We start from the raw sequence: 16497 nt of genomic DNA, 5'->3' as shown, positions 1-16497 counted from the left end.
ATATCGAAATTTATAGCACTTTTAGACAGCTCTGACTCGTGTATGAATGTTTCATTCGTTTCCAAATATAGAGTATTGCTCTGGTACTTAATGTTATATTATCGGTAAATTTTAAAAGGTACTTAATGTTATATTTTCGGTAAAGTTTTCGTTTCTTAAATTCCGATGAAAACTCAGTCTTCTTTCTGTTTTAGCGGTAATACATCGCATTCATCATGGTTCTGATTTTTTGGGGCTTTAGATTTAATTTCGGTTTTTGAAAATTACATTTTCGTAAATATCACATTGTGAACGTAAATTTTGTTGTTAAATATGAAGGGGAGAGAAGTGGGGATATAAGAATATTTTTTTCAAAGAATTAGATTAAATGAACTTGCTCCTTGCTCCCATGAAAATACATACCGTGATGTGGAGATTTCTAATGAAGATCTTATTAACTTTGTTGCTGAATCTCATTCCTGGCATCTTCAGTTGATTTTTGAAGTAAGTGATATATTTATTATCGGTCACCGTGATTTGACAGAATGTTAAATTACAGAAAACGCAAATATCATAATGCAAAGATCGAAAATCGAAAGATCTTAAGTCGAAAGATCAAAAAAAAATGGTGCATGGTAAACGGTACATACTCACTTAATTTGCGCGAGCAGGATACAATAGGAACAAGAGGAACATGCTTTTCCTCCCGTGTTAATGTGCGCGCGCAGAATACGGGAGGAAAAGCATGTTCCTCTTGTTCCTGTTGTATCCTGCTCGCGCAAATTAAGTGAGTATGTACGTGAGTATGTACCGTTTACCATGCACCATTTTTTTTTGATCTTTCGACTTAAGATCTTTCGAATTTCGATCTTTGCCTTCCGATATTTGCGTTTTCTGTAATTTAACATTCTGTCAAGTCACGTAGACCCATTTATTATATGGGTATATGGAGTCCTTAGAACAGTTTGGCTTTCAACGCTTCACATTTTTTTTAAAACAATAGATTTTATAAAAAGTACAGGTAGTCCTCGACTTACGACGGTTCGCACTTACGACCGAAAAAAAATAATATATTTTTTATTAATTAATTATTTTTCAAAAATTTATTGATAAATCTCAAGCGGATGTGAGTTATGAAAACGAGGAATTCTCTTTCGGAAGAAATGAAACATCCCAGTAGTTTTAAAAATTAAGTTATGACTCATTCTTTTGGGATTCGTCACCAGTCGCACGACGGTAACAAACTCATACGGTCGTTACTGTTTGTTAAATAACTGTTCGTTATTGTTTTAGGATGTTTATTTTCTCAATTTCGTGTTGATTAGTGCTCAAGTTTTTATTTATAAGAACATTTATAATGTGTGATAAAGAAACGTGATAATGACTGATAAAGAAACTCTTGTTAAAAGAATGAGAAAGGTGATAGACTTAGAAATGAAACTTGAAGTGATAAAACAATATGATAGTGGTAAAAAAGTGATGGACTAGGCAAATAATTTGAAATTGTCACATTCAACGGTCTCCACTATTTTAAAAGATAAAGAAAAAAATTCGGGTGTGACCAACCCATGACTTTATCTATGTATTTGAGGAATATAAGAAGGTTACAAAACAAAATTCGATATTGAACTGATGACTATGATAGCGATACAAATTGAGCGCAAATGTATGGAAACTTGCACAAAACAAAAGTTCTACTTTCGGTTGTCTGATTGTGTTCAATTTTTTTTTATTACTAAAAATCACTATCAGTATGACTCATTAAATATCAAGAAAATAAAAATAATTTTAAAGGTCAAAATAAAATATTGAAATATTGTTTAAAAAAAAAAAATACTACTTCCGGATTACGAATTCTGACCAAAACCCTACCAGCTCTAAGTTAGTATATAAAGGATAGAAATATAAATTTTCAGCTTAATACGTTCAGGGGTGTGGACAGAGTAGTGGGCACAACATTTTTGACCTTTCTAAGAGGAAAAAAATCCCACTTCCAGTTTATTAAATTAAGTGATTTTTTTTATTTTTACTTAAAATTACTATTTTTATTATACACAATAAATATCAAGAAGCTTAAAACAATTTAAAAGGTCAAAATAAAATAATTGAAAAATAATGAATTATTGTTTTAAAAAAAAATACTACTTCCGGTTTACGAACTCTGGCCAAAACCCTACCAGATCTAAGTTAGTACATAAAGGATAGAAATATAAATTTTCAGCTTAATACGTTCAGGGGTGTGGACAGAGTAGTGGGCACAACATTTTTGACCTTTCTAAGAGGAAAAAAATCCCACTTCCGGTTTATTAAATTAAGTGATTTTTTTTATTTTTACTTAAAATTACTATTTTTATTATACACAATAAATATCAAGAAGCTTAAAATAATTTAAAAGGTCAAAATAAAATAATGAAATATTGTTTTAAAAAAAAATACTACTTCGGCTTTACGAATTCTGACCAAAACCCTACCAGCTCTAAGTTAGTACATAAAGGATAGAAATATAAATTTTCAGCTTAATACGTTCAGGGATGTGGACAGAGTAGTGGGCACAACAATTTTAACCTTTCTAAGAGAAAAAAATCCCACTTCCGGTTTATAAAATTTAATAATTTTTTTTTCTTTTCATCACATTGCTACAAGAATTATACTTGAATTTTTTTGTGACGAACACACATGTTTAAAGAGTCGAAAAAAATAGTGGAAGAAAAATTGAGCAAGAGTAAACTGCCACTTCCGGTTGACAAATGCCTACTAAATTTTATAAATAACTTCCTATTAAGCTTAAACTTCTAGTTATGAAATTTAAGTTCAATAAACCAAAAAGTTTTTGAGAAAAACATAAAAAACCTCGATTCTCTAGAGTAAAAGTACTACTTTCGGTTCAGATAGAAATATTTAAAATACTTAAGGTTATAAAAATTATTATTTCTATTATATTTAAAAAAAATTCATTCTGATGCAGTTAGTGGTTTGGGAGATCATTGAATTCAAAAACTTAAAAAAAAGAGGACACCTATAAGGGGAGGTACCGTTTCCGGTCAACTTAAAAATTTGAAAAAAAATTTCGTCGTGTCGATAAGAATTTTAGTAATGGATACTAAGTTTCAGTTCGATAGGACTAACGGTGTTAAAAATATTCCCAAAATACACACACACACAGACACACACACATTTTTTCTAGATCATGAAAACGTGATCAGTGATCGATTCTGAGTTCGAATCAGTCAAAATCTCGAGTTCGAATTTTCGCATGATCACAAAAATTCATCTATTGTTACTACGTACATAGATAAAGTAAAAATCGTAAAGCCGTTAAAGGGTCCTTGTCAATCAAATCTAAAAAAATAAAAAGACTCGGACCCAATAAACAAAAAAAGAAAAATTACTAGTGATTCAGATCGATGACAAAATTGAAAAGCGAATTCCATTGCGTCTCTTAAAGCTCATTATTTAAAAATTACATTTGCGCAAGGCATTGAAGCAATTGAAGAAAGAAAACTTTTCAAGAATTTTGGAAAAATTATAATATCCTTCATGCTACAAGAAATATAGATAAGGGATGGACCCTTTAATGGCTTAAGAAGTTACTTCAGCATGTATGTATGTACGGAATATGGAAAAAACTCACCAATCGATTTGAACCCGTTTCTCTTTCCATATACGAAAAAAAAAATGTCGAGGATATTACTAACCTAATCGTACAATTTTTAGTGAACGTCTACAATTTGACGTAGATAACGAAGACATCAACCAACTTCTTGAAAATTATTCAGAAGATCTAAGCAATTCAGAATTATTACATCTTGAAACTCAAATGGTTGCAGAAGAGGATATTGATGAAAATGAATCGATCACATCTGCGGAACCGCTGAAAAAAATTGTATTGAAAGAAATGGCTGCTGCTTTTAATTTAATTAATCAAGGAATACAAAAGTTTGAAATGATGGACCCAGAGAGTGCAAGATTTTCAAATGTGAACCGCAGGATTCAAGAACATCTCGCATTCTACCAAGAAATATATAGAGAAAAAAAACAGGATACTGTTCAAGCAAAATTAGACACATTTTTCAATAAAAACTCATACGACTGTATCTCAAACTGAAGAAGAAGAAATGGATTGTACTTATGTGATAAGTGATGAGGATGTATAATTTATAATTAATAAGTACGGATGATATAGATGTTTAATTTTTTTTAAATTTAAATATGAATTCATTTGAATTACTGTATTAATAAAAGTAAGTAAAATCACCGAAAAAAAAATATAAATATATTCCTCGACTTACGACCGAGGTTCAGGAACGTATCTCCGTCGTAATTCGAGGAATACCTGTATACGTTGAAGAACATATAAGGAAAAATAAAATTTAATTTTAATTCAACTAAATATTTTTCAATAATAAATAGACACTTGAATGCGTTAAAACGTGAACTTTTATGAAAACGTGAACTTGTGTTGGATAATTTGCAATATATATATACATATATATACGAAGAAAATGCCAATGAAAGATTTACTACTAACCGTTGAACCATATCCAATGCTAGATAAAGAACAACTTCAAACTGAATTAGAAGTGTTTTACTCGAGGAAAGAAATGCATAGTATTAACGATTTATTAATAATTTTAAAACTTATTTTTGCAATCAATTTATGCAAAGTTCGTGTGGAAATAGCAAAACTTATTCAAATTCTGCTTACAACTTCAACTACCTCTGAGCCAGACCGGTGTTTTTCATCAATAAATAGAATAAAGACATACATATACGAGTATAAGAAACACAATGGTTCAGGAAAGATTGACGGCTTTGTCTATGCTGTCAATTGAAAAAAAAAATGATTATGAACAATAAAAAATTTAACGAAAAGGTGATAGATCTTTTTTCAAAGAAAAAAGACAGAAGAATCAATTTTATAATGAAATAAAATACATATAATGTGTAATTTTGATAATATTATGTTAATAGTAAAATATAATCCAAATAAACATCTTTTTTATTTTTAATCAACCGCAGCACCCCCAGATATATTATCCACGAGCCGCCACTGATTATAATCAATATTAATAAAAAATTGGCACAGATGCAAACCAAAAAATTATATTTTGGTATCGATGACCATAATTGTTTACTAGAAAGTTAAATCCATTTTTTCCAAGGATTTCTATTTTATTTCGTAATAGTCGTAAGGCGAAATAATAACAAGCAAACTTTTTCCTGAATTGTAATCGTAAGTGAAACGTAAAGGAGGTTTGTAAAAAAAAGAGAAAATCCAAGTTTTTTTACGAAATAAAATAGATAATAACTATCTTTATTTTTTATAAAATCCAGAGATGTCACGCTTTGAAAAATTAGTTCAAAAAATTGAATGAAATTGACATTTTATAAAACTCACTGAATATTATTTCACAACGAAAAAAAAGTAAAAACTTTGAATTCGTACATTCGAAAATTTAATTAAATTGTTCGTTCCAACTCTATATATATACATATGTATATAGAAATAACAGTATAATAAAAATATCAAAATAATAAGAAGTTATGAAATAAAAATTATGAAATAATAAAAATAATATAATATATAACAAAAAACAAAAAGACAAAATAAATACATCCAAATAAAAATTCATAATCACAATCGTAAATTTTCAATAAAATTGGAACGAACAATTTAATTAACATTTTCGAATGTACGAATTCAAAGTTTTTACTTTTTTTTCGTTGTGAAATAATATTCAGTGAGTTTTATAAAATGTCAATTTCATTCAATTTTTTGAACTAATTTTTCAAAGCGTGACATCTCTGGATTTTATAAAAAATAAAGATAGTTATTATCTATTTTATTTCGTAAAAAAACTTGGATTTTCTCTTTTTTTTACAAACCTCCTTTACGTTTCACTTACGATTACAATTCAGGAAAAAGTTTGCTTGTTATTATTTCGCCTTACGACTATTACGAAATAAAATAGAAATCCTTGGAAAAAATGGATTTAACTTTCTAGTAAACAATTATGGTCATCGATACCAAAATATAATTTTTTGGTTTGCATCTGTGCCAATTTTTTATTAATATTGATTATAATCAGTGGCGGCTCGTGGATAATATATCTGGGGGTGCTGCGGTTGATTAAAAATAAAAAAGATGTTTATTTGGATTATATTTTACTATTAACATAATATTATCAAAATTACACATTATATGTATTTTATTTCATTATAAAATTGATTCTTCTGTCTTTTTTCTTTGAAAAAAGATCTATCACCTTTTCGTTAAATTTTTTATTGTTCATAATCATTTTTTTTCAATTGACAGCATAGACAAAGCCGACAATCTTTCCTGAACCATTGTGTTTCTTATACTCGTATATGGATGTCTTTATTCTATTTATTGATGAAAAACACCGGTCTGGCTCAGAGGTAGTTGAAGTTGTAAGCAGAATTTGAATAAGTTTTGCTATTTCCACACGAATTTTGCATAAATTGATTGAAAAAATAAGTTTTAAAATTATTAATAAATCGTTAATACTATGCATTTCTTTCCTTGAGTAAAACACTTCTAATTCAGTTTGAAGTTTTTCTTTATCTAGCATTGGATATGATTCAACGGTTAGTAGTAAATATTTCATTGGCATTTTCTTTCAGTACTTTTCAAAATTTTCTTTATTAAATAATTTCACAGCTTTTAATTGATTAGAAAAAGTATATCTTTCTTTTATATCCTTAATAATAACATCGCACATATTTTTGGCTTCTATAATATGTGCGATAATATATGCATCACATATTTTTGGCTTCTATTTTTTCTCGTATTTGTATAATGACATTAGTAAAACTTTTTAAGTTTTCTTTAATTGAAAATGCATCGATATTACTAGATTGCATTTGGTTATATATATATATATATATATATATATATATATATATATATATATATATATATATATATATATATATATATAATTTCTACATGCGACATTAACTTCTGACTAAAATAAAAATTGTATTCAGTAAATTGGTAGAATCTGTTATTGTTTTATCAGTATTTTCGGAAGAATATTTAAGTTCTTGAAAACATTGGCTCAGCTTCTCTTGATTTTTATACCATCTTAAATACTTAGAGTGACGTGTAGAAGAAAGTGTAGAAAGATAGAAAGTGTAAGAGGTGTAGAAAGAAAGACAAAAGGTGCAGAAGAAATGAGGGAAAGTGAGGAGCGTGTCGAGCGCACACGAACGCAACAAGAAATGTGTATAGAAATGTGTTGGGAGTGCAGTACGGACCAAGCTTCTAGCTGCCCCCGCGCCCCTCCTTCGCCCACTCGAGCAATTCCATCGAAAACCGTTCTGCACAAAATCATAAACGATGCCTCACTTTCTGATATTATTACCGCGATGTATGATCATTATTGGATGTATCGGTGTGCGGGCGAGCTTAATACACGCTTAAATAATATTGATATTTTCATATAATATACATACATAAATTTACGTATATAATAATATTAAATTTTTCTCAATTTCCTTGGGGGTGCTGCAGTACCGCAGTGCTTATGGACGAGCCGCCACTGATTATAATACAAAATATTTTAGCAAAATTTTTTTTTAAATCTGAATTGTTTTTACTTACCATATTATCAATATATGTATCTTATACTTTCGTGCCTTTTTTTGAGCCTAGGGGTATTTTAAATATAATACATGGTTATTAATCACGTATTTAAATTCAAACTAAGGACTTTTTAAAGTAGGATAGGGAAGAGCATATGAGGTTAGAGACATTGTGAGCCAAAACGAATCATTAGAACATAACATAATTTATTTGACTCGATAAAATTTGTGTTAATAGTATTTTAATAATTAAACCTATATTTTTTGGGTTTTTGAGAAGAAATCACATATTTTGTATCTTCTGCAGGCGACGAAAGAATACACAATCGGTAAACGTACTTTTTCGATATTATTTCGACTGAAAAAACTCGTATAATATATATATATATATATATATATATATATATATATATATATATATATATATATATATATATATATATATATATATAAATAAATTTATTTTATAATTTTTTTGGTTTTTCGACATGTCGACGATAATAATAATTAGTAATAATAAATAATATGTATAATACGTGTACATATATATACATACATACTTGTATTTACATACATATTAATGTAATTTTTTTATAACGTATATATATGTATATATATAATTAACGGAATCGTCATCTAGCAAAAACAACGGAGCGACAGTGCGTATACAAAACGATAAATACATAATAAAAAAACATATAAAATACATCAGAAGATACATTTTTTGTCTTATATAACCTTTACATTCTAGTGAAGTGAATTTTAGTTTTTTATTCATTTATAGGGCTAATAAAAATTATTGTTAGACTTGTTTTTTTTTCTTCTAATTTTTTTTTTATGGGGTGAAGGACGCGAGTGCCGTCAGGTCCATGTTCGCCTAATCTCGACCAGAACATGTTCTATTTTGATTTTTTTTTTAATTTAATTTTGAATATTTTTTTGACACCTTTTTTATAACCTTTTCCCTATTATTTACAATCACAGTTCCATCGGAAATGTTCGCGAAAAAACCATCTTTGTTCGTCCGTCTGTCTAGTAATCCCGCAGCACGCGCACCATTCAGACAACTTTTACTTTATAATTTTTTTAGAATTTTCTCTATTTATATTTTAGAATCATTGCCCCCAACCTTACAATTACGCTTAACAAGTAACCAGTTTGTCTCGTAAATATATATATATATATATATATATATATATATATATATATATATATATATATATATATATATATATATATATATTCTTTCGTTAAATTTGTGATGGTGAAGAGCTACACTATATCGGCCGTGAGGTTCTCGGATTTTAAATGCTAAAGGGTGGGAGGGTACTATTTTACAGGAGGCACGAGGCCACTAATCTAGTGTGTATGTGTGTATATATATATATATATATATATATATATATATATATATATATATATATATACATATATATATATATATATATATATATATATATATATATATATATATATATATATGTATGTACTATTAATTGGCAAGTAATTATTTCGCATAGTGTCAGTGTATATATGTATGTGTGTTTTTATCTTGTTTATAAATACACGAGTAATTATTTACATATGTATATATGTATGTGTTATATACATTTACAGAGTGGGCCATTTGTAGCATCAATTTGTTAGAATTTTGTAAAATTTCTTTGATGGTGATTAAAAACAAATTTTTATTTTATTTGTTTTTTTTTGTGCATATAGTTTCGATTTGTATTAAAGCACATTCGAAAGTTTTACGCCGACCTTTTTTGAAATTTGAGCTGATTATTATTTACAGTCAATATTCTTACAAAACGGATTATGTGTAATAGAAAAGAAATTCAAATGTGAAAAAATATAGCACGTTTCCTTGAATTTTCATTACTTTATCTACATATGTGTGTACATTTTCTTATTATCTTGCGGTTTTTATTGAACTCAACTATATTCTTGTAGAAAAATTTACTTTATATTTAACATTGATCGATGTTGCACAGCTCATTTGTTTCTGAATACTACACGATAATTTCATATATTCAAAGGAAATTTTTCAAAAAGATAATCAGTTAAATTCCCAGGTATTGACTTCCACAAAGACTGGACTTAAACTGGATCCAAATTATTTTATTGTTGAATTATTTTATTACCGAATTATTTTCTAGATACATATTTGTATGTCAGATATCAAAATAGTTGGTAACTATTTTGATAATTGATTTTTAATTACAAAAAAAAAACACGTTTTTTTCTATAATGTATTGAAGATGTATAAATTTTAATACTTTATTTATTTATTTTAGTAAATGAAATATTCGTTTGAATCTTTCAATGATTTTTTTTTGACCCAATCTTTTATTTGTATTTAGTTCTGCATATAAATATACAGTGTTTTATGTGTGTGTGTGTGTGTGTTAAGTAGATTTTTTTAAACCTTACGATTTTACAATTTGAACATGATACAAAAATTCAGTCGATGAAAGTAAAAATTACGAACTAACGCAATTCCCCGGGGTGCTCAAAAGGCCCGTGGGGCCCTTCGCTGCTCTCGTCAAAATAAATTCCTTTGGCATAATATTATTTTTTTATTATTGGAATATCCCATACTTTCGTTTTGATCTTTCTTATTCAATTTACTCCTCAACGAATCAAAATTTGAATTCAGCATAAAATGAATGATACAAAGTAACTAACGCTTGTGATATAATCATGTTATACGTACATACATAGACATATATGTATATATATATATATATATATATATATATATATATATATATATATATATATATATATATATATATAAGTGAACGGCTCAATTCCGAAAACCGACATCTGCAACCGATGAAATTAATACAATTCAATCATTAATAATACATACATACACAAAATGAAACAAAATAAATCAATAATAAACAACCAGTTGAATGAACGATTGAAATAATACACAAATTAAATAATTACAGCTGTCGCTTTTAAGAACTGAACGCTTCATATTATATATATGTATATAAAAAAAAATCATAATAAAAAATAATGTTATAAATGTAATAATAATCATAAAAAAGTTCACTCGCTCCGTTCGATCAACGAAACGATCATAATTTTCAAATATACAAATAATAGGAGCATATTTTATTAATTAGTACTTTTTTTACACAGGATTGGAAGATACAAGTTAGGTAGCACATCCTTGAATCAAGGTTTTCCCTCATTTTGAAATTTTCACCGAGAACAGCAGTCATTCGTTCTGTATGTACATATGTAATTAATTACATATTAGATATATATGTATTTTTTTTTTAAATACACACACACACACATATATATACATATACATATAAATACACAAACATACATGTGTATGTACATACATATGTATGTATGTATGTATGTATGTGTCGTCGAACGATTTCGCAGTTGCTTGGAGGACGAAGCACAACCTTTATTCATAATTAAGTCCCACAATTACATTTTTTTTACTTTTACATATGGATATATTTACATGAATATATATGTATGTACATATATGTACATATACTTATACATAATATATATACATGTATATATATATATATATATATATATATATATATATATATATATATATATATATATATACCCACATACATATATATACATTGATATACATATACGTACATGCACATATGTATATATTGACATATATACGTATATGTGTGTATATACATATATGTATATAATAGACCGACAGCAAATTTTTTCTTTAATAATTTTATAGTGTCCCTAAATTTTGAGCATAGAGTTTTAGTAAATATTTTAGACACTAATCACAAATTATTTGCTACAATCGTTATATTTAAATGTGTGTATGAATGAATTGTAATAATTCATTTTTGGTTTTTTTTTTTTTTAATTCTCATTCTGCTTTCAATTGATTAATTAATTTATTTAATTAATATTTATTCATTTCTTGTAAAACTATTTTTTTTTTTAATATTTTGATCACTCTACCAAGTAACAAACTCGCTCGCTCCGTCACGCTGTCGCACTCTCACACAAAATCGATCCTCACGCATATAATAAATATTCGAGATTATATGGATGAGAATTTTTCTTTCATAATTTTTTTTTTTAAATATGTTTTAACAATAAAATTTTACAATGTCTCATTGTATAATATAATATGATTTGTATACATACATATATGTATGCGTTGCGCTTCTTAGGAACCCATTAAAAACTTATCTGAACGCTGTATTTTTTTATTTATTTATTTATTTACTATTTGTGTACTTTTTTTTCATATAATATATAATTAATACTTTTAAAAATTATATTTGATCAAAATTTTCATTACATTTATTATTGCTTAAATTAAAAGTATGTGATTCGATTACATGCGTAAACATACACACACACACACATGCACACACACATACACACACAATAAAACTTCGCCGTTTTGTTTGTTGTCGTTGTTTTAAATAATCATTTATAAGATTTATAAGAGAAAAAAAGAAAAATTGTTGTACCTGTGTATAGTATAATAATTTTAATGAATCAAAAGGGACAAATAAATCCCCGTACATACATATATTTGTATATATGTAATGTACTATCTAAGCTACGAAAAATGTGAATATATTTTTATATGCCCATACGTATTTAATATAATACATAAAAATTCGAATATTTTTAACCGTTGAAATTATAAGATTATGCGTATTTTAGATTATTTTTCTGTCCTTGGAAAAGTGTATCTAAAAGCATATGTATTTTTGCAAACTTTCTATTCACATTAGTCGTATCGTGTATGTACCGACGTACACTATGAATAAATTATTTATTTGAATCACATTAGGTTTTAAGTATGTTCATTCAATGCTATTGTTATAATCAATATAATGAACTGATCGTGGTTTTGATTGTTTTCGAATAATAAGCGCAAAATATACCCGATAAATAATTGATTTAAAATAATTCAAAAAGCTAAACGGCGAAGTTTCAGTTAAGAAAGATTGTCCAATAGTTTCCGCAACTTTTTGTATTGTTGTGTGTTTTTATTATTTTACTTTTTCAATATTATTATTCTTATAATAATCAACATCTAAATAAATAATATAAATTGTATATTATTATTACATACTTTAGAATATCGTTTAAATCATTACTTTACATGTTGAGTAAATCGCAATATCTATAAACGCAACATTTATGTATGGTTTTCAAAAAGACAAGAATTAAGCGTCGTCAAATTTTGTTTCAATGGATCATGAATATAATTTTGTTTCAATAAAAATGATTGCATACATTCGTTTTGATGACAACAATTATATAATTTGATTGTGAAAACATGATTGATTCCAATATTTGCTCATCAATAATAAATACATATATATTAAAGGCAACGTTCGTTGACATCTATTATACATTTATTAGAATTTTGTTTTAATATCAATAGGTGCATAGAAGACTTAAGTCATATAATTTGTATTTTATTATATGCATCGCTATTTCGACGAAAATATATAAAATTTCGTATAAAAAATCAATACAAGCTAAATTTGTAAGTAATTAAAAATATCAACTACAAGTAACGGCCAACAATTGGAACGGTAACAAAATTGGAGTAAAAACACGATATGATATATTTCTATATAAATGACTTCTATATCATATCAGCGCCAGATATTTTAATGGGATCCATAGAAATATAAATTTTATGTATACAATTTATAATAATAATAATGTATATTTATGAATTTTCTATTCCGTTCGATATTTCCCCAACTAGTAGCATAGTCTTGATAATGCAGTCTCTATATATGTATTTTTTTTTTTAATTTTATTTATAAGTGGGAATTATCCCTTGAAATCGGAAAACGGAAGTCGGCCAGTAAAATATACCACCGGTTGGAGTTGATATTGAATCAAATAGAAACACATTTATAAATATATATTGGTCATGATTAAATCAAATGCAAAATTTTGGAAATGTAAAAGTTGTCACGACAGATAAACGATAATAGATGTAACATGTATGTATAAACAACTTCTTTACATACATACATATGTATATATGCATCATTCGACACACATACATATCTATGTATATATCATATGCACCTAAATTTATTTTTATTGTGTATTCAAGAACAGAAAAATCAACCAAACCATAAGAAGAACCATCAGCGTGCAATATATAATATTATATGTATATAACAGGACAATATATATATGATAGGCCGACGTACAGCCGATTTTGATTTAAACATTTTTAAATTATATGCATATACATATATAATACAATGTGTATATTGAAGTGAAACTTCGATATTCTGATGTAACATCGAAACAATATATAAAAGATTAAAAATAAAATAAAATTGTACGACAGTTAGATTTTACATAGGTAGGTTATATAGAGGCCAGGACATTATCGGAATGCTAGATTATTATTATTATATTTATAATCTATATTTTTTCTTTTTTTTTGGTTTTGGTCGGTCGATTTCCCGCAATTTGTGTCGGGATAATCGAAATTCCACCGTGCATATAATAATACACACGTATATCGTCTACGTTGAGGAAAACGCTACTCAATTTGTAATTATATGTATTGTTCAAGCTTTTCTACATCTAGAAAATCAGATAGAATCCGCCGTGATGGAATTTTAGCAGGTCTGATCTCAAGGCTATCACATTGTGATTCGAGTCCACTGATCTGACCGTATGGTAACTGAACGTGTTCTCATTTTGAACAAAATTTTTCCAAAACATAGACGATATGATTTTTTTTAAATTATTTTTCATACGGGATGATTCAAACAAAGGTGTCAAAACTTTGAACTTTAATTTACTGTACGATTTTGATAGAAAAAATATTTAAATTATTGAGTTGCAGCATTTTTTTTTTTTTTTTTTTATATTTTTAGTCCAAACATACGTACTTTATATACCTGAAGGCATGTATGTAGAGGCCTCGTTTTATTTAAATACGAGTATCTTTAATAAAATCACACATTATTTTAATTGTACATATCTATCGTTTTGAACATTTTTATCGTTGCTAATTTTAATTAATTTAGAAATGCAATAAAAGTTTAACACTTTTTTTTCTAGATAATAAATCATTAAAAACTACTTTAAATACATTAGTTTCAATTTTGAACAATAAAAGCATTACATTTTAATTTAAATCTGACTTTCGACATCTTATAAATGTGTACAAGATATTCAAGTTCAACTCCTTGACGCTCGCATTCGAATCATCCCGCGCAATGCAACTATATGTATAGGTCGGGCCAAAAGTCACTTTCTGATTTGAAACGTGTATTATTTTCTAAACTTATATATTTATTTTTTCATATGCAATCGGAAATATACAATCACTTTTCGTATATGTTCAAGTACAAGTCACTGGACTAATGATAAGTACGTATGTACATAAATATGTACATCGATCTCATTCGTGTTACACGACACTGTCATAGTAATTGTGCCAGTTTGACGATAGCAGTGACACTTGGTCACTGGAGGCTGTTATTATCGGTTATATTTGGAAGAGGCTTTTTTTAATGCTACATTGCAGTGTGTTCGTATTGCTATATTGCAGTGTACTTGTGTTACTACATTGCTATAAGTGAGTCCATACGCACTAGAGCAGTGAATCACTACAAATTAATTTAAACTTTTATCACTACAACCTAAAAGTAGACTATCCTATATATTTACTGAAAATAGCTTTCAATTTAAAAACAGCATTTAACTTAGTAGATTTTAATGAAGCTTGAGCAGCAACCAAACGGTTTATATGTTTTGGTTCCAAACTCAAGACTCACACATATTATATATATATATATATATGTATATGTATATTTAATATATGTATGTAAATTTCAATATGATTAGCCACACACGCAACAGATTTAGACATAATAAAGGCCTGTTAAGCTCTCGAAAACCTTGCTCTACCCCGTCAACATCAGCAACCACAATATGTACGTTGTTTCATCTAAATCATTGCTGAAGATCGTGGTATTTCACTCCTTGCGATACGCTCTCTTTTAAAGTGGATGCTTTCTTTACCTCATCAATCAGGCTCACTTCAAAGGACTAATAATCTTTTCAAACTACGGACAGGGCTCGAAATGGAAAATTAAATAACAGGACGCAAAACTATGTACGCTATGTAGAATATTGTATGAGGGAATATATGTGACTTACAGACAGTCTGTATTTAGTACGTTAAAGTCTACACGAATAAATGACTGTGTTAAAAATCATGAATCAATAATCCGTATTAAATTTTGTGGATTTTACGAACCGGAAATGAGTTTCGGTTTGGTTCGTTCCATCTCGAGCCCAAACTATATACGACCAATATGTTAGAAGAATCCATCTCAAGCAAAGGGAAGAAAGCTTAAGCTTGACGAATGGAGACATTTGTTCTACATATAGTACGTTCACCGTATTCATTCATTAGCACGTAAGGTCAATACTAACTGTACATAAATATGGAAGACACCATTGTTCGGATTATACATACGAGTATTTTCGATGTTTTTATCTCACGACGGCATATTATATTTCACAACTTACACTAGTGAAAAAGGGTGTATTTCCTACCTTCGAAAAATTTTCCATCAATATATCCAATATTTTGACAATAATCGGTCACCGATACAGTTTAAATGTACACATGGTAGAATTCATTCATTTTATAAGTCGATCATAACAGTGTGACTAATAATTCTATCCCCCAGCTTATCGATGTCGTCATCTACATATATATATTTTGCCATCACCCGAGCAGCTTGAATTTTTCTTAGAGGAGGGGCCGGCTAATATTACTTCAAAGAAAAATTTTCAAGTATCTATAAATACAAATGTTTGTAAATTTGAGATTTGAGATTTAAGCTTAGTGGGGGTGGT

This window comes from Arctopsyche grandis, chromosome 2 (assembly GCF_051622035.1).
Source record: "Arctopsyche grandis isolate Sample6627 chromosome 2, ASM5162203v2, whole genome shotgun sequence".
Classification (NCBI taxonomy): Eukaryota; Metazoa; Arthropoda; class Insecta; order Trichoptera; family Hydropsychidae; genus Arctopsyche; species Arctopsyche grandis.
Note: the sequence above shows the minus strand (reverse complement) of the source record.